At 36.1% G+C, this 27924-nt stretch overlaps 1 non-coding gene and 1 pseudogene across 1 annotated transcript; one reads left to right on the forward strand and one right to left on the reverse strand.

The window, feature by feature from the left end:
- Nucleotides 1-7279: 7279 nt before the first annotated feature.
- TRNAW-CCA (transfer RNA tryptophan (anticodon CCA)) lies at nt 7280-7351 on the reverse strand. The gene has a single exon. It is a non-coding gene; the product is annotated as a tRNA-Trp (tRNA).
- A 15574-nt stretch (nt 7352-22925) lies between these two features.
- On the forward strand, nt 22926-27617 carry LOC100787743 (solanesyl diphosphate synthase 3, chloroplastic/mitochondrial-like; annotated as a pseudogene).
- The last annotated feature ends 307 nt before the right edge of the window (nt 27618-27924 follow it).

Raw genomic sequence — 27924 nt, forward strand, 5'->3', positions numbered from 1 at the left:
GCCTATAAATAGGTAATTGGTATGTTGTAGTTAATCATCCAAGAAATCAATGACATAACCTTCTTTCTAAAATAATTCTCTAAAACTATCAACTATCATCTAATTAACTACCAACAGTGGTATCAGAGCTACGTTTGGTCATACATTGGGCGTAGTTATATTACCTATCTACCATTCCAAAATCCTCCTAACTACTTCAAAAATTTCCTTTGTACTATTAACCTACTCCAATAATATTTTTTTCTAAGCTATGGATAACACTACTCAATCGTCAACTATTTCTGTCCCTATCTTTAATGGTGAAAATTATGATTTCTAGCGTGTTAAAATGGAAACATATTTTCCATCTCAAGATTTATGGGACATAGTTGAAGAAGGCTTCACCGTTCCCGCGGATACTTCAGCTCTTAATGCATCTCAAGAAAAAGAGTTGAAGAAAAATAAACAGAAAAATTCAAAGGCGTTGTTCACCTTGCAACAAGCGGTGACTGATCCAATTTTCCCAAGAATTATGAGAGCTAAGACTGCCAAAGAAGCGTGGAACACATTGCAGGAGGAGTTTCAAGGAAGTGTTAAGGTACGTGCCGTTAAAATTCAATCTCTAAGAAGAGATTTTGAACTATTGAAGATGAAGGAGTCTGAGACAGTTAAAGATTACTATTCTAAAGTTAAAGAAATAGTTAATCAAATGAGAGCTTTTGGGGAAGATATTCTTGACAAGAAAATTGTTGAGAAAATTCTAATTACTATGCCCCAAAATTTTGACCCAATCGTGACAATGATTGAGGAAACCAAAGATCTATCCACTCTATCAGAGACAGAACTTGTGGGCTCTCTTGAACCATATGAGCAAAGACTGTATAGGCATAAAGAAGATACACTTGAAAATTCTTTCCAGTCAAAGTTTAAATTTCAGCCCCAAAACAAAGAAAATGGAGGAAAGAAAAATTATGGAGAAACTTCCAGAAGAAGAGAAGGTTTTAGGAATTTCCTTAAGAACAAAACACATAAAAATCCTCCATGCAATATATGCAAAAGGCAAGGCCACGCAGAGAAAAATTGTTGGTTCCGTAATATGCCACAATGCAACCATTGCAAGAAGTTCAGGCACGTAGAGAAAAATTGTCGCAACAAAAATAGGCATCAAGCTAATATCGCAGAGGAGCATGATCAAGAACAATGTATGTTCTATGCCACTCAAGACTCAATAAAAAATAAAGGAGGAAGCTGGTACTTGGATAGTGGATGTAGCAATCACATGGCCAAGGATGAGACTATTTTCAAAAGCATTGACGAGTCTGTCAAAGTCAAAGTTCGACTGGGAAATAGAAGTGTGGTTGAATCAAAAGGCAAAGGCACTGTCATGGTGGAGACAGATAAAGGTACGCGACTCATCCATGTTGTCTTACTAGTTCCCAGCCTAAAAGAAAATCTTCTAAGCATTGGCCAAATGATGGAGAGAGGCTACACACTTCACTTTGAAAGAGGTGTATGCAAAATTTTAGACAACAAAAATAAAATGTCTGAGATAGCCCAAGTAAAGATGAATAAGAGCAATAGAAGCTTCCCTCTAAATTTAAAATATGCAACAAACATTGCCATGAGGGTACAAGTTGATGATTCATGGTTATGGCATCAAAGATTTGGTCACTTCAACACACATGCCTTGAAGTTGTTACATAAGAAGAACATGATAAGAGATCTTCCAAGCATAAAGGAGAACAATGAAGTGTGTGAAGGATGTCTCCTTGGTAAGCAACACCGATTTCCTTTCTCAATAAGCGAAGCATGGAGAGCGAAAGATCTATTGGAGCTGATACATACGGACGTCTGTGGACCAATGAGGATGCCATCACATGAGAACAATATGTACTTCATACTCTTCATTGATGACTTCTCTAGAATGACATGGGTATATTTTCTAAAAGAAAAATCATAAGTCTTTGGAGCATTCAAAAAGTTCAAGGCCCTTGCTGAAAATCAAAGTGGAAAATGGATAAAAGTACTAAGAAGTGATCGCGGCAAAGAGTACACCTCTCGCGAGTTTGAAAGATTTTATGAGGATGAAGGCATTGAGCGACAACTTACAGTCACATATTTTCCTCAACAAAATGAAGTGTCCGAGAGAAAGAATCGCACAATTATGGAAATGGCTAGATCGATGCTCAAGGAGAAGGGACTACCTAACACATTCTGGACTGAAGCAGTCTACACTGTTGTTTACATACTCGACAGATGTCCAACTAAGTCTGTAAAAGACAAGACTCCAATTGAAGCTTGGAACGGGAACAAGCCATCAGTAAGGCACCTAAGGGTTTTTGGATCTATATGCTACATTCATATTCCAGACGTGAAGAGGCACAAGCTTGAAGACAAGACTATACGAGATATCTTCCTTGGGCATAGCAATATCTCTAAGGGCTACCGTGTCTGCAACTTGCAAACTAAGAAAATCATCATCAGTCGAGATGTTGAAGTTGTGAGTACGCTTCTAGGAATTGGGATGAAGAAAAAGTGGAGAAGAATGTTCTTATACCCGCTCAACTACCTCAAGAAGCTGAGGAAGAAGACCCAGGTGAACCACCTTCACCTCCACCACAACAATAAGATCAAGAACTATCATCACCAGAGTCTACTCCAAGACGAGTAAGATCTTTGGTGGACATATATGAAACCTGTAACTTGGCCATACTTGAACCTGGAAGCATTGAAGAAGCGTCAAAGCAGGAAGTATGGGTCAATGCAATGGAAGAAGAGATACAAATGATCAAGAAAAACAACACATAGGAGTTAGTAAATCGTCCCCATGGAAAAGATATCATTGGGGTTAAGTGGATCTATAAGACAAACCTCAACCCTGATGGCACCATACAGAAACACAAGGCGAGGCTAGTAGCTAAGGGTTACTCACAGCAACCCAGAATTGACTACAATGAGACATTTGCACCAGTAGCTCGTCTTGATACCATAAGAGCTCTAATAGCTTTTGCGTCACAAAAAGGATGGAGTATCCATTAACTAGATGTCAAATCTGCCTTCCTTAATGGCATACTTGAAGAAGAAATCTATGTGGAGCAACCACAAGGATTCGTGTCTGAAGGCAAAGAAAGCAAAGTGTTAAGACTAAGAAAAGCACTCTACGGTTTGAAGCAAACACCTCGAGCATGGTATAGCATAATCGATCAGTATTTCATGGATCAAGGATTCAAGAGGAGCAAGAGTGAGCCTACACTTTGCATCAAATCTCAAGCTACACGACCTGACATAATGTATGCTACAAGTCTTCTATCAAGATTCATGCAAAGCCCAAGTCAAATACACTTTGGAGCCGGAAAAAGAATTTTGAGGTATCTACAAGGAACAAAAGAGTTCGGTATATGGTATACTACCGAAACCAACTCAGAATTACTTGGCTACACCGACAATGATTGGGCAGGTTCGGCAGATGACATGAAGAGTACCTTTGGCTATGCTTTCTCACTAGGATCGGGAATGTTCTCTTGGGCATTGAAGAAGCAATCTACAGTAGCACAATCAACAACAGAAGCAGAGTATGTGGCAGCCGCTGAAGCAACGAGTCAAGCTATATGGTTTCGTAGGATACTTGAAGACATGGGAGAAAAACAAGATGAGCCAACTAAAATCAACTGCGACAACAAATCAGCAATTACAATGGCGAAGAATCCAATTCAGCACAACAGAACAAAACACATAGCAATCAAGTATCACTTTATCAGAGAAGCTGAAGCAACTAAAGAGATCAAACTCGACTACTGCAGAACAAAAGATCAAATTGCAGACATATTCACGAAGGCGTTGCCGAGACCAAGATTTGAAGAATTACGAGCTATGCTCGGAGTCACAGAAATTTGCATCAATGAGGAGTGTTGAAATTGCTACAAATTTCTAGAATATTCTTAAATATAATATATATGAAAATGGTAGAATATCCTAGAACTATAGTGTGTATGAATATGGTAGAACAATCTAGAATTATAATGTGTATGAATATGGTAGAACAATCTAGAACTATAAGTATATGTATAAGATAGAAGAATCTAGAACTATCATGATACTAATCTATCATGAAAACTCTAGAAAGACCTAAAGTAATGTAGAAACATTCACCACCATTGAGAGGTTGGTGACTTGAGCCTATAAATAGGCAATTGGTATGTTGTAATTAATCATCCAAGAAATCAATGACATAACCTTCTTTCTAAAACAATTCTCTAAAACTATCAACTATCATCTAATTAACTACCGACACTTCCTTATGACCGATTTATGGAAAATGTTGGGTAGATGGAGGAGCTTGTTGTGTTGGCATAGTTATGTGATCCATTTCATTTAGGCCCTCGAAGACACTTGCAGCACCACTTCTTACTTCATAAGTTGCTTTTGGTTGCCAGTGTTGTAGTGTCGCCATATGATACACTCTCTTTGCCGCATCAGCCTAAAAAAACCCAAAAAATGGAAGGCTTAAACTTTAAGAAAATAACTAGTCAAAATAGTTCAAAAAATAATAGAAATAATTAACTAATTAGTATGTTACTTACTGCAAAACCTGATCTTGCTCATTCCTTTCTAATTTGTCGAGTTCTGGTCTGGTGCCATACCATGTATTCTGCATTACTTGACAAGTGTAGTGTAACACCATCAACCTCATCAGCAGAATACACTTGTTTGGTGTCTTGCATTCCAAATATCTAGCCAGACTCAGTGGACATGCGCCCAATCTTTTGTGTTCTTTCCTTTTGGAGTGACACCATGAAGGTTCTCCTGGTGAAGTGGTGGAGCCAGAATATGTTGTTGCATTTTAAATTGGCAAAGGACACGGTTTGATTGATGCCATGCACTCCACAAAAGTGCCATAAAAGGAAATCTTTCTCAAGCCCAAAGTTGCACCAACAAACACGCCTCACCCATCTCCATAACTTCATAATGAGTCGCCTTACACAACTCGTGATAAAGATAACTTAGCACAACAAATCCCCAACTATACCCCCACAACGTTGAAAATCTTCAAGCAATGGGAGATACCTTAGCGATGCGTATATCCCTGAATGGTCAGAAAAAAGCCATCCTCCAAACAAATGTAATATGTAAGCACGTGTAAAGTGCTCCAATTGCAATTGGCTGTGGGCATGTTCCTTGACGTTGTTAAAATGTTTTTTGAGCCAACTCAACTTCACCCTACTCCCCTTTATGTCAGGATAAGTTGGTCTAACTCCCAAGAACTGTTCGCATAATTGCCCCCAGTTAGGACAACCACGGCAAATAACAGCTTCACCGTCTACAGGTAACCTTAACAAAATTCTCTCATCCTGCAATGTGATGGAGCACTCACCAATTGGCATGTGAAAAGTGTGTCTCTGGTCGCCAATGCTCAACCAATGCCGACATGAAGTGGTTATCATAAAGAAAAAGGGATTTGTGCAACAGAAATTAATCTAGCTTGTGACAACAAATCCCTTATTTGAACTAATAAAACCACTACATCTTCAAATTGTTGTTCAACCTGCTGCCCTTGACGACCTTGACCCTATTGGCATTGGGCTCGCTTAGATCAGAAGACTCAATCTTCTTTCTCATTCTAGACAGCCTTCGACACATGCATCTATTGGAAACGTAATAGCGACTCATCTCGTGGACCAGGATGCATTATTGGAACTTCTGCCATAATTCCCAAATATAACAAATCCTACATTTAAACATAGATAAATTCAAAAATATAAATCGTAAAGGTGCAAAAAACTAAAAATAATAATTCCTTGCATTCTACTATAATTTTTTAATTTCTAGAACATACTTAAGAAATAAAATGTAACAGAAAAAAATAAAAAAAGGCGCTAGCAAAACATAAAAAGAAAACAAATTGAAAAAAATACTGAAATATAATATCAACTATATTTTTTGCTACTGGTAAATGGTTTTAAAACAAAAAAAAATAGCTCTAAAACATAACTAAGAAATAATTTTTTTATTAAAACATAAAAAAGAGCAAATGTCCTAATAAATTAAAAAAATCAGAAATAAAAAACAAAGAAATATTTTCCTACTACATTTTTCTAATGAAATGTAAAAGACAGAAAAAAATGAAAAAAGAGATTCCATAAAAAAACATAAAAAATCAACTAAATTTGTAGCTACAACATTCCATAAAAATTAACAAATAAAAACTAAACATAAAACACAATAACAATAAAAAAAAATTAACAATAAAGGTACAAATAACTAAAAAAAATCACTACATCATACTATTTTTTATTTATTTCTAAAACGTACTTCAGAACTAAAATGTAACAGAAAAAATAAAAAAAGGGTCTAGCATAACATAAAAGAAAAAACATTGAAAAAAAATACTGAAATGTAAAATCAACTATTTTTGCTACTAGTTCATTGTTTTAAAACAAAAAAAAAAAAAGTTCCCCAAATCTTTCTATATATAATTTTTTATTTCTAAAACATACCTAAGAACTAAAAAAAGAACAAATCTCCTAATAAATTAAAAAAGAATCTGAAATAAAAAAACAAAGAAATATATTCCTAATAAAATATCAACAAAAAACAGAAAAAAAAATAAAAGAGAGAGAGAGAGAGAGAGAGAGAGAGAAATATTTAAAAAAACATAAATAATATAAAATCAACTAAATTTGTAGCTACAACATTTTGATAAAAAAAAATTAACAAATAAAAATTAAATATAAAACGAAAAACAATATAAAAAATAAATAGTAAAGATAAAAAAAGGAAAAAACATTAAATTTTACTAAGAGTTTAATGATTATGTATTCATAATGTAAAATAATTTTACACTCTCCTCTAATTACAAATCCTTGATTATATGAATTTTATAATAATTATTATAAAAATTAATAAATTTATCATACATGACAAGTTATAATAGGATAGAAGTATTTTAAATTATTTTATATTAGAAAAAAAATAAGAAATAAGTGTGTGGATTTTGAATCCCTTTCATTAACAAATTAACAATTAATATTAGGTACATTAATAAATTATACCTATATGTATTTTAAGAAAATTATAATTATAGTTTACTAATGTAAATAAACGTGACTATATATAATTGATTACATAATAAATTAAAAAATATATAAATTTTATATAAAAATCTCACCAAATAGTTGATATATAATTTTCGTTAAATTCGGTTTGTGTTATTTAGAATTCCTCCTAATTATTGACAACGAAAATGTTAGATAATGACAATTTAATTTCTAGAGCAAATTTTAAAAAAAGTTAAGTTGGACATTGAACCTGACGTGAATCGAACACGCAACCTTCTGATCTGGAGTCAGACGCGCTACCATTGCGCCACAGATCCAATTTTGTTAATTCTATTTTAGTTTTTGATTAGTTATAAATTAATAAATAAAAATTGGCAAAAATCACACAAAATAGTTTATATAATTTTCGTAAATTTCGTAACATGATCAGATCCTTTCGCTTCCTCGGTTCCTCCCATTGCGTAGGCAAAAGAAAGAAACATTAAGACACTGAATTTAATTCTTATATTTTTTTTGGTGAAAAACTTAATTCTTATATGATATAGTATATTTTTTACTGTAAGAATCACGAGATAAAGAAAGAGTTTGAGCATTTTTTTATTTAGATTATATTTTTTTATTTAAATGTAAAAATGGGCTTAGATGTTTCTAAAAAAATATGATAATTTTTATTTGATTTTTTTTATGTAACTGATGTCATAATTTTATCTTAAATATATTTACTTTTATTTAATGGAATTGAATAATTGAATAATATTTATTAACAAAATATTTGAAATATACAAAAGAATTAATACAACAAGTATAATATTTAATTTATGCATAAACATACATGACAAAATTAAAGGGTTTATTTAGCTTGTGTTATTCTTAATGTGATTACTCCAACAAAATGTTTGATAGCTGGAAATTTTTTACATACCTGAAATCATGGTTCCTGAAAAACTCGATTACTCCAACAAAATGACTGCTATTTTGAAAATTTAGATATAGTGCTATAAGTTGCATCAACTATTACACCGTCATAACTTTATATAAATGTGATTTTGATCAATTTAACTGTTGAATTATAACTATAAAATACCTTGATTGTTTGTATAAATTATTTTATTAAAATTGAACAGCTATAAGTATGTCATTAAAGAGTTCCTGCTTTTATATATTTTAATAGTGTATATAATGTCAATTTTGATGCATATCAATGGAATATTAAAAAGTTTTAGATTATTAGAAGTTGAGAGAGAAGAGATAATTGAGAAATGAGAAAAGCTTTTAGTATTGAATTCTGAATTAGAGATACAAAAAAGTCCCTTTGTATAGGGTGCAAGAGATGGTTAAGTCTAACCAAATGTACAATGGAAAAGACAGATATAACCGGCATACTAACTAACTCAAAGAGACACCTAACTATACATGAACAACACACATTCTAATACATTATGTTACACTGTAACAAAATAAAATTTGTAGGTATGATCTATATGATAAGATTTCAATCTAATGATAGATTTTCTGATAAAACTATCTAATAAAAAATTATTTAATGGTGTAATAGTTTGTTTAACTTATAGTGGTGTGATTTGATTCCTCTCTAATAGAGATGAAATCATAGAGCTGTGTAAGAGAAGATTACTGCAACAAAATACAAGGCAGAACAGTCTCCGAGAGAGAGCAAAGAACAGAGAGAGAGTGAACTGGCCAGAAACAGCAGCACAGAACAAGGGACACAGTGCCAGAGAACATAGCATGGCTGGAAACATCAGGAAGGTGCTGGGAAATATCAGAAATGGCTGGAGATGGTACTAGAGAATAATGGGTAAACAAAATAAACCTTAAGCGATACAGTATTGTGGGGGTAAACAAGAGGTTTTCAACCATTGATCAAAGTTGCACCCACTAGTTCTCTGAAATCACACAATTTACAGTGCTATAGTAGAGGTCATGATAGTCACAACATGAAAATGTGACACAATATGAAATTGGTTACGGCCTAGCTAGGGCTGCTATGCAATAGCAGCGTTGTAGTGTGTGATTAACAACTATGATTATAATGAATACAAATTTCATTATTTATCCATCTAGTTATTTCTGAACTATTTTCAGGAACAACTTGAACCTTTTTGTTTTTGACTAGTACGGATAGATTTAGGGCTATTCGTTTCCTATTCTTAAAAACATTAAAACTTGTTTGGTAACGGTAGTTTTTTAAAACTGTTTTCAAAAGTATTATCTCTTATTTACTTTTTAAAATTAAAAAAACCAAAACATGTTTTAGTTGTTTTGGTTCTCTATTTTTAGTTTTCTATTACTCTTAATGTATGTTTGTGTTAGGATATAAGGATAAGAAAAAATTAGTTAACATAGTTAGACTATTGATAAGTTAGTTACTCTAGTTAGGATATTGATTAGTTAGTTAAGAGGTTACTTAGTTAGAGAGATTTACTAGATATAAATAGGGGAAGAAGGATAGAAGAAAGGGAGATCTTATCATTCGTAAATTGAGCATTAGTTTTTGTGAAGGAGAAATTCTAGGACGAGAGTTTTTCTATTCTATTTTTTGTTCTTTTTTCACTAGTCAATAAAATCATTTTTTTCTTTCTCATTTCAATTCTTGATTCCTAACAGTTTGTTTTCCCATAAAAAGTGCACATAATCAAATATTTTTTATAGAACCCGAACAAGAAACAAAGAAGAAAGAGCTCAACTGATTTATCATAGATGATAAAGAAATAAGTGAAACAATACAACCCAGGTAATTCGAGTAAAGAAATAAGAGAAACAATAATAGAAAAGATAAATTTAAGAATGGCCTAGTAACAGAAAAGATAATGATCTCCTAAAAAGGTAAAGATAATAATCTCCTAATAAGATAAAGATAATGATTGTCTAACTCTTGTTTGCCTTCCTTCTCACGTAGACTTCCTTAATAGGGAGGCACACCCTATCAAATTTTCGTGCAAATACGATTAAAAATGCAGAAGCTACGAAGGGAAGCATCAGTTTAGACATGGATTATTTTGTTTGGGCGTGTATCCAGACATGTTATTATTTTTACCTACTTTCACGTCTTCCTCTATTCCTATTCTCTACAAATTAGTTTTTGAAAACTGTTTTATGAAATAACTTTTAAAAACTGAAAAAGATAAACACAATCAAACACATCCATAATAAAGTAAAAGATTTCATTGAAGACTCTTGTATGCATTTTTCAGTTATTTATCTATGCCTAATTCTCCATTATGCTGTATGTATTGTTCTCAGGATGAACATGATCCATTTTCACCGGTTGCTGATGAACTGTCACTTCTTAGCTATGAAGCACAGATATCCCATCCCCTTGTCGTGTTCGGATGTCCAACATGTGTCCGTGTCCGTGTCCGACATGACACCGACATTGACAAGTAAATCAGCATCCCATTAACTTTTTCAAGAGGTGAGGTGTCTCCGTTCCGTGTCGTGTCCGGTGTCCGTGTCAGTGTCAGTGTCGGTACTTCATAACTTCTTAGTAACAAGCTGTGAGCAATGGTAGCTGTTGAGGTATCAGATTGTTCTTCATTTACTTTCTATTCTATGCATTGAATCGCTCAGTCCTGAGTCATTTGCTGCTTAAAAATCAGTTCTAATTCATGGTGAGAATAGGATATTATGTAACAGGTTCCTAAGCTTGCCTCAGCTGCAGAATACTTCTTCAAAATGGGGGTGGAAGGAAAAATATTTCGCCCTATAGTAAGTATATTCTCAATGCCATGCATGCAGATGTTCTTGTATGCTTTTGCAGCAATGTTTGCTGCAGATCTTTCATGCTCCTGTAGCAATGCTTTTCTTTGGATTGATATTTGCACATCTTATATGATCATTTGCAATTGACACATGCTTTAAGGATGTGTTTGGGTAAATCGCTTAATTAAGTGCTTATTGAATAATTGCTTATGTTATAAAAGATTATGTATAAGTTGTTTTTATAATCAAAGATAAAATAGGGTTAGGCTGTTTTCATTTAAGTTGTAAGTTGTTTTATTAAGTTATTTTATTAGAGAGTTGTTGAAATAAGCTCAAAATAGCTTATGGGCATATCATTAGAAATTCTCATAGGTTCTTATGCGTTTGAGACAGAAATGATAAAAAGCAATACTAGAACCAAGGTAAAGGAGAAATTGCCAAATATCTGCTTACTTTATTCCTTTCACTAAGGGGTACATATATAGTGCAATTGTAACAAACTCAACCAATTCGAAGATATCCCACAAACAGAATAACAAACTTGTATTACCCCACTACAGCAAGCACTAACATAATACTCTATTACTGACAGACAAGCCAACATATTGCCCTGCTAATCAAACATAATCTCTTAAGTGCCTTAGGGTGGTGATTACTCTTTTGGGCCTTGTACTCACCTGATCATTGAACTTGGGCCCATCATTTCCTACCCCATCAAGCAACACCTTGTCCTCAAGGTGGTAAGCTTCCTTTAAATTGGCCTAGTCTTCCCAAGAAGTTTCATATGGATGAAGACCCTCCTATTGGACAATGACCATTAAACGAGTTTCATCCCTGATAACATCCTAGCGAGTACTCAGAATTGCAAAAGGTGAAATGACAGGTTGCTGGTCTCTGGTCTGAGAAGGTAATGTATGTTGGTGGCTGAGGGAGATTGGTGAAATGGTTTAAGTACTGAGCAATGAAAAACTGGGTGGATGCGAGAGCCTTTAGGAAGTTGTAATTTGTAAGCCACTTTGCCAATATGAGAAAGGATTTGAAATGGGCCATAAAATCTTTTGGCCAATTTGGAGTACGAAGCTTGCGTCGTAGAAAGTTGACGGTGGGGTTGAAGTTGGACCATGACCCATTGTCCAACTTCAAAGTGGACCTCCCTTCTGTGGGTATCTGCTAGACTCTTCATGCGTGCTTGAGATTTCAAAAGCTTCTTCTGCAAACTAGCGAAGACTATCTCTCTATTAATCAATAACTCATCCACCGCAATTACCTGAGCCGATCCTGTGATGTATTGAGGAATGTTGGGTGGTTTTCGGCCAAATGTTATTTCGAATGGAGAGACACCAGTTGCGGAGTGAATTGAAGTGTTGTAGGACCATTCGGCCCACATCAGGAATTTTCCCCAAGTGGTTGGTCTCGAATGAACAAAAGCGCGTAAGTACTGCTCCACTACTCTCTTGATGACCTCCATCTGGACATCCATTTGAGGATGGTAAGCTGAACTCATGCACAGTCACGTACCACTCAGATGAAAGAGCTCCTGCCAGAAGCAATTGACGAACAGTGGGTCTCTATCGGACACCAAACTGCGAGGCATGCCGTGGAGTTTCCCCACCATTTCCAGAAACAACAAGGCAACAATGTGCGTTGTATAATTGGGAGGTAACATACCCAGGTGAACCCCCTTTGAAAATTTGTCAACGACCATGAGAATGGTAGTGTGCCCCCGATAAGGTGGGAGACCCACAATGAATCTAATGATAGGTCTTCCCACTGTCGTAAGGGCACTGGCAATGGGCAAAGTAGGCACACCGGCTTCCTTACTTCATACTTTGTATGTTGACAGTCATGACATGACTCAACGAATTTTTGAACATCTTCACGCATACTCGACCAAGTAAAATTCTTCCCCAAAACGCTAGTGTCTTTATGATACCCATGTGTCCTCCCATGGGTGTGGTGTGAAATTCCAATAATAGAGTATGGATAAAGTCGAGTCTAGAGGGAAGCCAGATACGATTGTTGTACAAAATTAAATTCTAACGACAACATAATCAGGCTTACTTGTCGGATTATCTTGCAAGGCCTGTTTGAGAGCAATGAACTCAGGATGGACCAATAAGGAAGCGTGTGTCTCCTTTGGAATTCGTGATAGCGCATCGGCGACTGTACTAGTCTTGCATGTTCGGTAGTGTATAGTATAATCATACCCCATAAGTCGAGTGAGGTATGTCTGCTGCTCTGGAGTCTAAATGGTTTGGCTCATTAGTTCCTTCAAACTACAGTGGTCCGTGAGGATTACGAAAGCGTGGCCCAACAAATACTGCCTCCATTTCTTGATGGCAGTCGTGATGGCAGCTAACTGACGGACATAAGCTGAAGCTAGATGAGGCTTAGGGCAAAATTGTTTGCTAAAAAATGCGAGAGGGTGACCCGACTGAGATAGCACCGCGCCCATTCCAACGCCTGACGCATTAGTTTCCATCGTGAATGGAATAAGAAAATTAAGAAGTTGCAATACTAGCGTTGTACTCACGACACATTTGAGCTTTTGAAAGGCGGTTTCTGCTTCTGGGAACCAAACCAAGTGAGGTTGTGTCAAAGCATTAGTCAGGGGAGCCGCTAGAGTGGCATAACCTTTGATAAAGTGGCAATAAAATCCAACGAGACCAAGGAACCCGTGAAGAGTTCTAAAGCTTCGAGGTGTTGGCCATTGGTGGATTGCTCTGACCTTGTCGGGTACAGGTTCCACTCCTCGATTCGAGACCAAATGACCCAGGTACTCAATCTAGGATTGGGAAAACGAACACTTGGACCTTTTGAGGAAAAATTGACCCTCCTCCAGAGGAAAGGCCGTAAGGTTTCATTCATCATTGCTTGGAAGGAGGACAGAGCATTGCACAGTCCAAAGGGCATTACGCGAAATTCATAATGCCCATGATGAGTGTGGAATGTCGTTTTACTGATGTCAGCTTCGTTCATCAAAATTTGGTGATAGTCCTGAAGCAAGTCGAGCTTCGAGAACCATTGAGCCCCACCCAATTCGTCCAACAACTCATCCACTTTTGGAATCGGAAACATGTCCCTGATGGTGATGGCATTTAATGCACGATAGTCTACACAAAAACGCCAGGACCTGTCGCGTTTCTTCACAAGCAACACCGGAGAGGAGAAGGGGTTCATACTTGGACGGATCACTCCGTTCTTCAACATTAATTCCACCTGTGACTCAATCTCTTGTTTCTGGAAGTAAGGATAGCGATAGGGCATCACGTTAACTGGTTCAGCATTGGGATGAAGGTTAATGGCATGATTTGTGGTGCACGAGGGAGGCAAGGATGTTGGGGTTTGGAATAAATGGTTAAATTTCTGAATGAAGATCTAAATTTCTGGGTTTTGGTGTGGTGTGTAAGACATTTGGGTTGAAGGAGGCTCAATATGCAAATGAAAAAATTGACTCGCCCCATCAGTTCTTATGAGACGTTGTAACTGGTGCGCTGTAATGGAATGGACTACACCTTCCTGTTCCCCTCTCAGCTCAACAACTCTTCCATCATGCAGAAACTTCATGGTGAGGTCATTGTAGTCCGTGAGGATTGGACCTAATAACTTCAGCCATTCAACGTTGAGGATGAGGTCAGCGCCACACAATGAAAGTACATGGAAATTGATGATGAAGCTTTGGTCTTGCACTTGAAGGGAAATGTCTCTGCACCACTTACTGCATTTGAGCTCATGGCTATTCCCCACCATGACCATTAGAGGTTGCGTGAACTGTGCGTTTAAGCCCAAGATAGACACTAAACATTCCTGGATAAAATTGTGGGTACTACCCACATCAATTAATATCCACACCTTGTGCCTGTTAATACGGCCCAATAGACGTAATGTTTCTGGGGCCATGTGGCCCGAAAGTGCATGTAAGCTGATTTGGGCTGGTGATGGCCCATTAGCCTCGTCGTTATCGTCACTCAGATCAAAGGAAAAATCACTCGAAAGGTTATCCTCTTTGTCTGCAATCAGAAGGAACAATTTGGGAGCACACATATGACCTTGACTAAATTTTTCGTCACAATTGAAACACAAACCCTTCTCTCGGCGCGAGGCAAGCTCTTCTGGTGACAATCGCTTGAAAGGGATGGCTGGGGACTTTGGAGGTGTGGGCAACAGAGCAGGTGCCGGTAACAAAGGGGTAGTGCGAGAGGAAAGAGGTCCTGGGGAAAGGGTTGGGCCAGGAGGACGTCTACGAAAAAGGTGTCGAGAGTCTTCTAATTTCTCCTCATGGAGACGCGCTAGGGTCGCGACTTGAACCATGGTCAAAGGCTGTGAAGCCTGGACTTCTCGACAGATTTTCGAAGTCAAGCCGGAGACGAAGCAATTGATCAAGAAAGTAGGAGGAAGGCCAATAATGTGATTGGCTAGTGATTCAAATTCAGCAAGGTACTCGCTGACTGTTCCACGCTGTGTAAGCTTAAAAAGTGTGTCGAAAGGGTCGTCATATTGAGACAGGGCAAAACGGGCTTCTAACGCATGCAAAAGGCCTGGCCAAGAGGAGAGTTGTCCGTTCCGGGACATCCACTAGAACCACGCCAACGCTGGCCTTTCCATATAAAAAGAAGTGATGGTAAGTTTGTCTGCTTCTAGTGTCTCATGATAAGCAAAAAATTGGTTGATCTGGAAGATCCAACCAAAGGGGTCTGAACCATCAAAGCGGGGAATGTCTAGTTTCATGCGGTGCAATGAAGAGAGGGGGTGAAGGGTGGAAGGGCTGGCCATGGACGACGTCGGCGAATGAGAGCCAGTTTCAAGGTGAGAGACTTTCTGACAAAGGTCTTCCAATTTGGTGGACAAATGGGCAATGGCATCCTCGATGCGGTCGATGTTGGTTTTAGATCGGGTGGAGTCAGCCATCTTAATGAAAACACCAAGATGATGTGTTTGAGACAGAAATGATAAAAAGCAATACCAGAACCAAGGTAAAGGAGAAATTGCCAAATATCTACTTGCTTTATTCCTTTCACTAAGGGGTACATATATAGTGCAATTGTAACAAACTCAACCAATTCAAAGATGCCCCACAACTAACACAATAACAAACTTATATTACCCCACTACAGCAAAACACTAACAGAATACCCTTTTGTTGACAAACAAGCCAAAATACTGCCCTGCTAATCAAATGTAATCTCTTTAGTGCCTTGGGGTGGTGATTACTCTTTTGGGCCTTGTACTCACCTGATCACTGAACTTGGGCTCATCAGGTTCTCTCAAACATTTACACAAGTGCTTGCACCCTTAGTGGACACATTGGAAAATACAAGGAGTGCTGCTAGGTGCACCCAGCGGTTTTGCTGGTGCACCCAGCAATTTGTGTGAAAAGACCTTTTAGCCCCTCAGTATTTTTTTTAAAAAAATAGCTCTCGCCTCTCTCTCTCTCTCTCCCGCGCCGCGATTCTGCTTCTTCTTCCTTCCTCAAACCGTTCTACTTCTGCTTCTTCTTCTGCTGCTTCATTCTTCTGCTTCTTCTTCGAGATTTTGCATCTTCTTCGTTCTTCTTCTTCTTCTTCGCCTCCCAAGTGAAGCTCCCAAGCCGTTGCCGCCATTGTTGTCGTGATTAGGAGGAAGGTGGGGGTCTGCTTCTTCTTCGCGTTTCTTCTTCTTCTTTGAGGTAAGTTTCTCCTTCGCGTTTCTGCTTCTTCCACCATTGTTGCCGGCGATGGCGGAAATCGCTATCGGGAAGTTGCTGGGTTGTTTACGGATCACTTGATCCGTAAGCATTTTCTGGATCAAGTTGATCCGGAAGATGCTTACGGATCAAGTGATCTGTAAACTATTTGTTAGTAGTTTACAGATCAAGTGATCCATAAGCATTTTGCGGATCAACTTGATCCGGAAAATGCTTACAGATCACTTGATCTGTAAACTACTCACATCTTCATTTTATTTGAAAAATTGCCAAATATTTGATGCATTGTGAGCTTTTTTTGAAATTAGGAATTTTGGTTATTAGGATCACCTCTGAATGTATGCTAAATATTTGATAAATAGTGTCATTTTGGAGAATATCTATTGTTTCAATTTGATTTAATGCGAATATGTAATTGCCTTTGATGTAATTGCCACTTAGAACTGAATGTGGTATCGGAAAACTGATTCAAACGCCTAGACAACCTCAGCAAATTAAGTTCAAAAGTAACATGATTAGGACAAATCCCTAAAACTTGATTAAATGTTGATCCTTGAGAGAAAAAGGAAAATGGGAAATCATTGCTTCACCTAACTCACCTGCCTAATGCCTATGAATTTCTTTTGCTCCCTCTAAAGCTCAAAGGCCTGCAATCATTTCATTCTTCAAAAAGCAGCCCAACCTCCTTTGCTTTGAACAAAGACATTGAATTTTATTCATGTCTTAAAAGGAGAAAACATTCATTATCTGGTGGTCACACTACTAACTTCAATTTCAACGTTCACAACATATTTAGGACTAGCATTATTAGCTTTTTATAGAACTGGTCAACAAAAACATATTGGTCAATGCGGATTATTTCTAGATAGAATGCTATAAGGACAATCAATTAGTGTATATAGAAAACATTTAGAGAGAAAGTTTTATGAGGGTTAGGAGAACAATTAATCCAAATCCTATAATGATTGCAACTTTTACTAGTTGTTCTTATTTCTATTTCAGACTGAACATCAATATTTTTCTATATATTAATATATATTGTTCTTAGATGGAATTGTCAGAAGCAGTATAACAAGGAATGATCCTAGTTGTGGTAGCCAACAAGGGAGGGAATTGACATTGATATCATAATGAAGTGAACATGTTATGGCAATTGAATTAGTTTAAAGTAGTATCCCCCTCTCTACGTCTTTAGTGATGAGGTTGCAGTGGGTTACTTCTACTAGAGTCATCCAAATTTGTACATTTTACTAAGAATTTAAGTCTTTTTCTGCACTTGTTCAAGTTAGCTATTTTATTCCTTCACTCAATCCTCTAATTCTCTCGGATTCGTAGTTGTTTTTGTCTTTTTCTGCACTTGTTCAAGTTCTTTCCCAGAATGGATTAGTAAGAATGGACCTAAAGTCTGAATATTTTACACTAGAGACCAGTACTAATTCTCAAATAACTAAATTTCAGCATAGGACAAGGAATCATAATTGAGAATGATTTTGTTTATCATGATGTGAGAGTTCACAAAGATTTGGTGTCTATCATGATGTGGCTCTGTCTTTAGTTTTAGTTCATGGATTGAAAATGACTCAGCTTTGTTGACCCATCTTGCTAACATTTTCTTTCAAGTCTTTGTTGTTAATTTGGCAAGCCAAGAAAGTGTATGAGCTCGGGATGCACACACAACAACAAAACTAATCCTTGTACTTTGGAATAAACTCAACTTTGATGCCTCCTATGATGACATCTCCTTTTTCAACCTTAGGCACCAAAGTAACTAGCACAACATCGTCTTCTTCAGCTTCTAAAGAATCGAGCACTTTTGATATCCCTACCTTAAAACTAGTTACTTTGATATTATGGCCTTGTCCATGGAACAAATTAACAAAAGTTCCCACAAACTCTGTCTGATCTGGTTCACTCAAATTATCTTCATCATCATTAATATGAACATTAAACTTTACATATTTATCACTCCCATGTCTAGAACAATTCTTTGGTACTTGCTTATTCATGAAGGCTTCTCATGAACAATTCTTTGGTACTTGCTAGCTTATACGAAACTTGTCATGAACCACAAGTGTACATGAAGGCTAGATTATACGAAACTTGTTGATGAGAAGGCCTATCATCATTAGGGTCAAGTTTATTGTAGTTCAGATCAACCACGTGAAATTTGCGTTACTTTGAGTGAATGAAATCGGTGATTGAATTTGCGGTACTCATTTGCAGATCATGGTTAGGACTACAGGATTAGGTCGTGCCTTAGGTCAGGTTACTGGCAGAGGTATGGGCAGAGGAGATCGTGATGATTCCGATGATGCTCCGCAGCGTCGACGGCCTACTACATCCGCACGGAGGCAGCGAGTCGCTGTGACTACGGTGCACGATGAGCCAGATGTTCAGGATGACCCGATGGAGGCACCAGCTGCTATAGAGGACATTGTGGCAGAAATTCCTGCGGACACAGGCGCAGAGGCTGCTGAGGATGAGCATGAGAGATTTCTGGGTGGTCCGAGCGACCCATCCGTGTTGACCCAGTATGTGGAGCACGTTGCTTGCAGCGTATGGACGGGAGAGGTATTTATACTATTTATTTTTAGTTACTTGTAAATTATACTTTATAATTGAAATTAGTTTTCCTTTAAATGATGATTTTAACGAATTTTGCGTTCCTTTATACTTCAATTCAGGAGTGTCCTAAATTGAAGCTATCCTCTCATAGGAGGAAGGTTCACAGTTTAGGCAAGTTTGTCCCTGCCATTGAGGGACTTGTTGCTGGTACAGGACTAAGTCCTCTGATCGCATGTTTGGTAGATACCGGCGATTGAGGACTTTTGTCCGCGTCTGTCGAGCGGTGGCATCGGGAGACGTTTAGTTTCCATCTCCCGGTGGGAGAGCTCACCATTACGCTGGATGACGTCTCCTCGCTTCTTCATCTTCCCGTGATTGGCGACTTACACGCTTTTGAGCCCTTGCACGTGGATGATGCAGTTCAGATGTTGGTGGACTTATTGATGGTCTCTGCAGAGTCTGCTAGGGCTGAGACAGCCCAATGTCGTGGACCGTACGTACACCTGCAATGGGTACGTGATATACATGAGCGCCAATGCCAGGCAGGTCATTGGACAGTTACGGCTCGTGTATATCTACTTCATCTTCTGGGTTGCACTCTGCTTGCTAACAAGAGTGCAACCAATGTCCATGTTGTCTACTTGGAGGCCCTTCGTGACCTCAGTATGACAGAGAGGTACGCCTGGGGAGTGGCTGCTTTGGTGCATATGTATGACCAGCTGAACAATGCATCTATGAGCCACAGCCGACAGCTTGGCAGTTACATCACACTGCTGCAGGTAACAAATATGTTTTTCATTCGTTCAGCCTCAACAATGTTCAACTTTAAATTTTGTTACACTTTCATTATTAATGTTTATAATTTTGATGTTACATATGTAGTGCTGGATTTACGAGCACTTTCCGTCAGTCGAGGACTCCACTGCTGATCAGGAGTACAACGAGGATTCTTTGTGTGCGTGTAGGTTGATTGCGACCAAGAAGACCGTGAAGAGCATTCGTACGCCGGCGTACAGGGAGCTCCTGGACTGAATCCGGATTCCGGATGTCTGTTGGATCCCTTATGGGGAGCACCGAGAGGTTCGGGACTTCCACGTCAGATCGTGCTATTCCGGTCTCTTGCACTGGGGGCCTGTTGCTGTTTATTACCGACCGAAGAGGGTCGTGCGGCAGTTTGGCTACACGCAAACCATTCCTACTCCTCCTATCGATTCATGGGTCTCGTATGATGATATACATGACAAGTGGATGCACTACGAGGATCATATCGTTCCAGCAGGTGAGGTGTGCGTTGTGCCAAGCCAGTGTTCCAGTGACTACATGGACTGGTTCTTTCACATCTCCCATCCTTTCATGACACCAGGTCATGCATTAGATCCTCTACCTCATGGTCTGTTAAACCTTGTGGCCTCAGTTATCTTAAGAGGGATAGGCTTAGAATGCAGAAGAAGCAGCAACAATCAATTTAATAATGTTCTTTAAACATGCAAGGCAAAATTGATTGCATTAACATAAATGAGATAAGGGAAGAGAGAATGCAAACACAGTTTTATACTGGTTCGGCCACAACCCGTGCCTACGTCCAGTACTCAAGCAACCCACTTGAGATTTCCACTATCTTTGTAAAATCCATTACAAAGTCTGAACCACACAGGGACAACCCATCCCTTGTGTTCAGGAATCCTTTACAACAAGAGACTCACAGTCTCTTAACCAATCTCATTGAATAAGAAGAATGGAAGAAGAATTCTCTCTTCAAGAGAAGAATATTACAATGAAGATCATGTAAGAATCCTTATAGATTTTGCAAGTGTTTGATCAAGGATTTCTTGAGAGAGCATTTGACAATGAAGTTCTTTTGGAATCTCTCTCATTGTCTTTTGAGAGGATAAGACATTTTTGCCAAGCAAAACTCTCTGCATAAAATTCGTGCCCAAGTCACCTATTTATAGGCCTTTGATGGCCATTCACAAATCTAATGAAAAGATGTGACTGTTGGCGATATTCCTTGAAAATCCTCTCTGGTAATCGATTACAAAATTAGTGTAATCGATTACACAGTTGTTTTTCTTGAACAGTTGTGACCCTTCATTTAAAATTTGAATTCCCAACGTTCAAAGTCTCTGGTAATCGATTACATATGATGTGTAATCGATTACACACTTTCAAACCATTGGTAATCGATTACATGTATTGGTAATCGATTACATGTGCCTTGAATGACTTGAAACCTTTCATTGTGAGGCAAGGCTTGATCTTGAAGAAATCTTGAATCAAGGCTTTGTTTGTTGAAACAATCTTGTATTAATCTTGAAGCAAAATGAGCCTTGTTTAATTCTTCTTTTGACATCATCAAAATCATGTATACATACATTCACATGGTCACGGCCCGCAGCCCCGAGTCGTCCCTCAGGCCCCGCAGATGGATATCCCTCACGTGCCGGAGCCAAGAGCATCGTTGACATCTGCGGAGGAGCCTAGACATGCAGTGGTAAGTAATACTAATAATTTACGTCATTTACCTCAATATTTGCATAATAATTTGTGTAATCAGTTTGTTTTGTATGTAACAGAAAGTTTGTGACGACATTGCTGAGAGGTTGGAGCGCCATCTAAGTCTATGGGTGGTCACGCCTAGCTCATCGACACATGAGGCGATCGAAGAATGCCTCAGGTTGGCCAGGAGTGTGACACAGGACCATCTAGTATATGTTAGGTCTAGACGCAGGCGGCGCACAGATCAGGCGTAGTTTATGTACATATTTTATATTGATATTCCATGTATATACAGATATTGTACATGAACCCATTTAATGAGTATTGTTGGTTTTATTTATTTTCATTAGTAATGTTAGTTTTATTTATTTCCATTGATTGTGTATTCCATTTGTATCTATATACACGCGTGTTATTAAAATGATCTAGTTAACTTAGTTTACCAACTAATAAAAAATAATTTGAAATATAACTTTAAATATAATTGAAATAAAGAAGTTGAAAAGGGTGTAGAAAAAAATAAATTAAACAAAAAATGGACATCATGAGTAGAGGTCATACAAAAAAATAAATTAATATTTTCGTAGAAAAAAAAATTAAACAAAAAATGGACATCATTTGTTATCTAAGATCCTTATTTTATATAATGTACTAATATTTTTAAATTCTCTTATAATTACTATTTTCCCGCTTATACTAATGATCATGTAAAAAAATGTATTATAAAGTAGTTAGTATTTTAATTTTTAATATAATACTAATTATTTTTTATATTTTTTATAATATTAATGATATGATTAATTATAAAAATAAAAAATAAATTAATGATGATAATATTAATTTTATAAAATTATTATCATCTTTTATGTATTTATTGATTTTTATTAATATGTATAAAATAACCTTAAACAATAATTATAATGGGACTAAGTAAGTATTTTAATATCATCTTCTAAATAAATTTATTCTAAAAAAATATATTAAAAAATTAATTATTTATAATAAATCAATATTTATAAATATATTATAATTAATAAAATAAATAAATATATTTAATTATATTATAATTAATGAAATAAATATCTTTATAAATTATATTATAAAATAAATATCTTTTAAATATATTGTATGTTTAAATATCTTTAAATTATATTATAATTATTTTTCCTCTTATGGATCAAGTTGATCCGTAACTTCCGGATCAAGTTGATCCGGAAGTCTCTTACTGATCAAGTTGATCCGGAAGTCTCTAACGGATCAACTTGATCCGTAGGAAGAAAACCAAACAAGGACAATTTTGTCATTTTTTTAGAATGTTGAGTGCACCAGCAATAATGCTAGGTGCACCTAGCAACACTCAAATACAAGGCATCCATAATTGTTTGTTCTATGTCAGGGACAAGGATATTTTTAACAATAGCTACTATTCAAACTTATTTTTTACTTGTTCTGATATTTCTGGGATCAGGAGGCCTTCCTAGTATTCTTAATTCTTTCATGGTGCTAATTAACTCTGATAGGTTTGACTATTTCTCCATGTTTCTTTCTATGTGAGCGTATAAGGTGATAAAATGTACTTCATAATTTATTATTCTATGTCTTTGTTTTCCTGCAAAATTCATTGTTAATCTTGTTTGATTCTTTCGCTTACAGGATTCATGTTAATGACCGGATGTTTCTGCAGGTTTTATTCTTAATGTCAACAGCATTAAATCTATCAATACACGAAGCACCTCCTCCTATCGAGCTAGGAGGTGCTTTGACAGTTGATGTACGTTCAAGACAACAACGCATAGCTGAAATAACAGAGATGATTCATGTAAGTCCTCGAGAATTTTTCATTTATTAAATAATGTTTTCATGATTCCGCTTATAATATTAGCTTTAGAATACATGTAAATATGGCCCTCATTTAGGTGATATCTAATGTTTATACTTTGTTTCATAATATGACTGCCATTAACTTCACACAATAAAGTTCATATATGGATGTGTAAAGAGATTGTTGCAATATTGCTTTACATTTTACTTATTTTTCGTTCGCTGCCTATTCTGCTGTCTATTAGTTTAATTTTGTTTATTCTTTTCAAGCAATATTGAAAATAGCTAAAAGATGTGCTGTTTTTCATAATTTTTTTAAAAATCAGATTCGTAGTTGAACCGGTGAAAGCCCTAGTTGATAGTATATTGGTTTAACTGTGATCGAATTGGTATATAAATTAATAAATTATAAGAAATAAATATATAAAAAATAATAAATTAATATAAATGATATAATTATATGTAAGATACAAAACTAATAATAATTGGCAAAATAATGTATACCTATGAGTAATCCTTAAATATGTGTTTTAGATTAAATTAAAAAAATGATTTTTTTTGTAAAATACCAATTCAAATTGGTTTTGCACTGTTTTTACCGGTTCTGTATCGGTTCTAAGATGAGTCGATTTTTTGGAGTCAGCATATCAGTCATCAGATTGATTTCCAGTCAGACCAGCTAGCTCGATCTTATAACTACGGTTTTTTGTTTACTTTTCGCTATAGAATATTGCAATTGATTGTATTGGTTTCTTTCTATCTCTCGTTATACCAATACAGTTGGATTACAACCATCGTTATTTACTGGTAGACTTGCTGTTAATTTTTTATGTGATTCTTTGGCTCTTGTATGATGACAATTCACAAGGGGGGTTAAAATAAACCTGAACTGTTTATTAACTGGTAGTAAAAGTTTGAAGAAAGAATTCTTTTTTTTAACACTGAAGAAAGGACTTCAGCTTGTCATAAATCTGAAGAAAGCTCTGCATTGAGTTTGTTGTCTCTATCTATTAGCTTAGAGTGGCTTGGCCATGTGAGGAGAAGACAATCAGGGGCTCCAATGAGAAGACCAACAAAATCTAGTGGCATTGTTTGACTTTGATCAATGTAGCTTACTCACCTTGTGGGATAAGGCTTAGTTGTTGTTGTTTCTCTAGAAAGGTAATATTCATTTCAGACATGCAAAACAACTAAACAAATTTGTTGCAAATATTAGCCTTTGTCTCTGTTTCCTTTTTTCTGTTTGGTCAAATATCATGTGTCTCCTAGTTTTATTTTCCTTTTATTCATTTAAAAAATATCATTTTGATAAACCCTTGTAGTCACTGTATCTGATCTTTCAGATTTTTGGAAAATGGTTTTATGACCAGATTTGTGTTTCTCTGCTTCTGCTGCCTATGAGAAAGATCCTTCTGAATCAGAGACTGATCTATAGATATCTTACTCTTACCACTTGAGTTTAGTGATATTAATATCTTCTAACTTACATTTATGTATAAATTTGTAGTTGATCACTGAAGAGACAGTTTTTTATTATTTTTGTTTGGTCATATTAACAAACTGAAATATACTGTATATGATAAATGAGAATCGTGCTGGTGTGATCTTAAATTTACTGTTCCATTTGTTCTGTCAATTAAGATTATAATTATTGTTATTATTTTTAAGACCCCAAATCAATTTAGCATATGGGAAAAATACCTGTTATAATATCTTCCTCTCTTGAGTTAGTTTTTGGAGTTGAGTTAGGTCAAGTTTATTCTCAATTCCAATATTGTGATAGAGCCTATCTCCGTCCTTATTTTGGGTCACCTGCAATTATTCAATCCTGAAAACTTCACACCTCAAATTTTTAGTCCCAGGCATGAGTTGCGTGTATTAGTATCCTAATTGGGGGTAGGTATATGGTCAAAATGCCACTTTATACACTTGTAAGAATATTTTTTCATTATCACTAGTACAAAATAATGTTCACATAATGTTGTCACAGGTGGCAAGCCTTCTTCACGATGATGTATTGGATGATGCAGATACCAGACGTGGTATTGGTTCGTTGAATTTTGTAATGGGCAATAAGGTATATATAAAGTTGTGAATCCTTTTGCCTGCATACTACATGCCATTTGTTCATTATTTTTAAGGTTATATTTTCTACATACATACTGTCACATGGTGGGTGTAGCTTGCTTAAGTTGTCGAGCATCTTGTAACTGGGGAGACCATGCAGATGACTACAACATCTTATCAACAGTGTAGGTATGCATGGGTCTGTTTCTGTCATTTATGTACATGTGTTTTCGTTGCTAGGAAGTTAACTTTTGTTTTATAAAATGTGTATCCTATCAGTAATTCATGTTTTCTTTATAAAAATTCATTTATTTTCCCTTGCACAAACACATAATTATAGACCACTCTTAATTCTTAAGAATGTGGAGATATATCCTATCTATGGATAGATTGACTTCTCATAATTGTTTATATTTTCAGCATGGAATATTATATGCAAAAGACTACAACTAGGCTGCGTCTTTAATGTCAAATAGTTGCAAGGCAATAGCCATCCTTGCAGGCCAAACAACAGAAGTTGCAATGCTTGCTTTTGAGTATGGAAAAAATCTGGTTTGTATTATTCAATTAGTCATGGATTTACACTATTAAGTTTTAAGTATGATGTTTTCTATTGTAAACAGTGTGTTTAATGATTAACAGTTTAATGCTTTGCATAAAGAGAATTAATGGAACCTAGTATTACTGTTAAGGATGTATCCACCATTTCATTTGGCAACATTTAGTTGATATCTATCTCCCTGTCTGTACATATTATATTCTCTGTTTTGCAGGGTTTGGCATCTCAGTTCATAGATGATGTGCTTGATTTCATAGGACATCAGCTTCCCTTGGAAAGGGTTCATTGTCAGACATTCGTCATGTAATTTCACAATTCATTATTACTTTAAATTTTATCCACTCTTGATTGTGATTTTGAGTGACGATTTAAAATATTTTGATGAAAGCCTATGAAACATGAGATGGTGAAATTTGTAAAAAAATTATACACTGGGTATGTATAGAACCATAATCCCTCATTTTTTTCATCTACTTTAGGTTTTGTCCACATTTACATGATGCATATATGATCTTATATGGACATTGTCCATGGCTAGGGGTTGAATGAAATAACAATCTTTCTTGTAATTTATAAGTTTGTAATTCAGTTATAAAAAAATATTTATCAACCTAGAAATTAGTTAAATTCTATTACAAATGAGAATCCTCCAAAAAATCCTACCAAATGAGAGAAGATTGAAAAAGTTATAAAAGACCAGTATAATACAGCCAGTCCTATGGCATGAAACGTATCATTTAATGTCTTTAAATAAATGTGTTATATATTGTGCTTCTTTCTTGATCCTGTTTTTGACATCATTTAGAAATTTATTTTTACGCTGTTATAAATTTCTATGCTAACAACCCTTTTTTGGATAGGTAATTCTTTTTTTTTTACTATTATTTTATGATTTGCTTTCCCTTTTATTATTCATCAGATCTGTTGTGTTTTGTTTTATCTACTGTCTGATTTGGTTTTGGTCCAAAAAATTATTGCAGGGAATTGTCGATGAGGGCTTTGAAAAGCGTGAACTACGCTTAGATCTCTGCCTTTGGTGAATCTGTCATTTAAGAAGTTGCAATTGGTTTTGGTTTGGTACAATTTCAACTTGAGATTTCAGTTTAATTAGATTTCAGAAGACCATCCCTGATGTCTCCTACTTCTATATTTCAGTAGGAGGACATAAAGTGAGGTTAATTTTTCCCTCTGCTTTTTTGAAGGTTCATCTTTGATAATAGATTTTAAGGTTTATTTCACATGAATGCTGCTCTTCATGTTTTACTCCACAAATATGTTGCTTGCTTGAGCAGCTCAACTTCTAATTTGGCAATTAAGCTGCATAACGTGAATGCTGCAGTTGATTTTATGTGTTGGCACGTAAAGAGACTTATATTTATTTCATTCATATTTTGAAGTCATATATATAGTTTTAGTTCGTACCATAATCAGTTCTAAGTTTAGGAATGCAAATAATCTTTCACGAGGACCTACACTACTATGATTGAATTAAACCCTTTTGATCTGTCCATCGAATTAAACATCTGATGCAGAAAAGCCACACCAGACTAGCTTATTACACAGATCACATATATTTTTTTATTTGTAATTTTGCTTGTGTAGGCTCTGGAGTATATCTAGGAAAGAGCAGGTAGCAGCAATCGATTCCTTACCCGAGAGCAACGACGAATAAGAAAATCAAGGAAAGCCCTAATAGATCTAACTCACAGAATCATTACACGAACAAAGTAAAATGAAGGTTCTCCCCTCCCTTTTCTTTTTTGTTTTTGTGAGGTAGCTAAAGGAAAGGATCTTAGTAACATCAAGATTAACAATTGTTTTGTTGCCATCAATTTTTCTATAGTTGTTCCAAGCTGTTTCTAGGATTAATGTCTTTATTCGTTTTTCTTAATTATTTAGATTAATTCTCTTTCCCTCTGTCTGTGTGTCTCCTTGATTTTCTTACCACTTTACCTTGCAGCTTGTATTCAGAGCAATTA

The sequence above is a fragment of the Glycine max genome, chromosome 11 (assembly GCF_000004515.6).
Source record: "Glycine max cultivar Williams 82 chromosome 11, Glycine_max_v4.0, whole genome shotgun sequence".
NCBI lineage: Eukaryota > Viridiplantae > Streptophyta > Magnoliopsida > Fabales > Fabaceae > Glycine > Glycine max.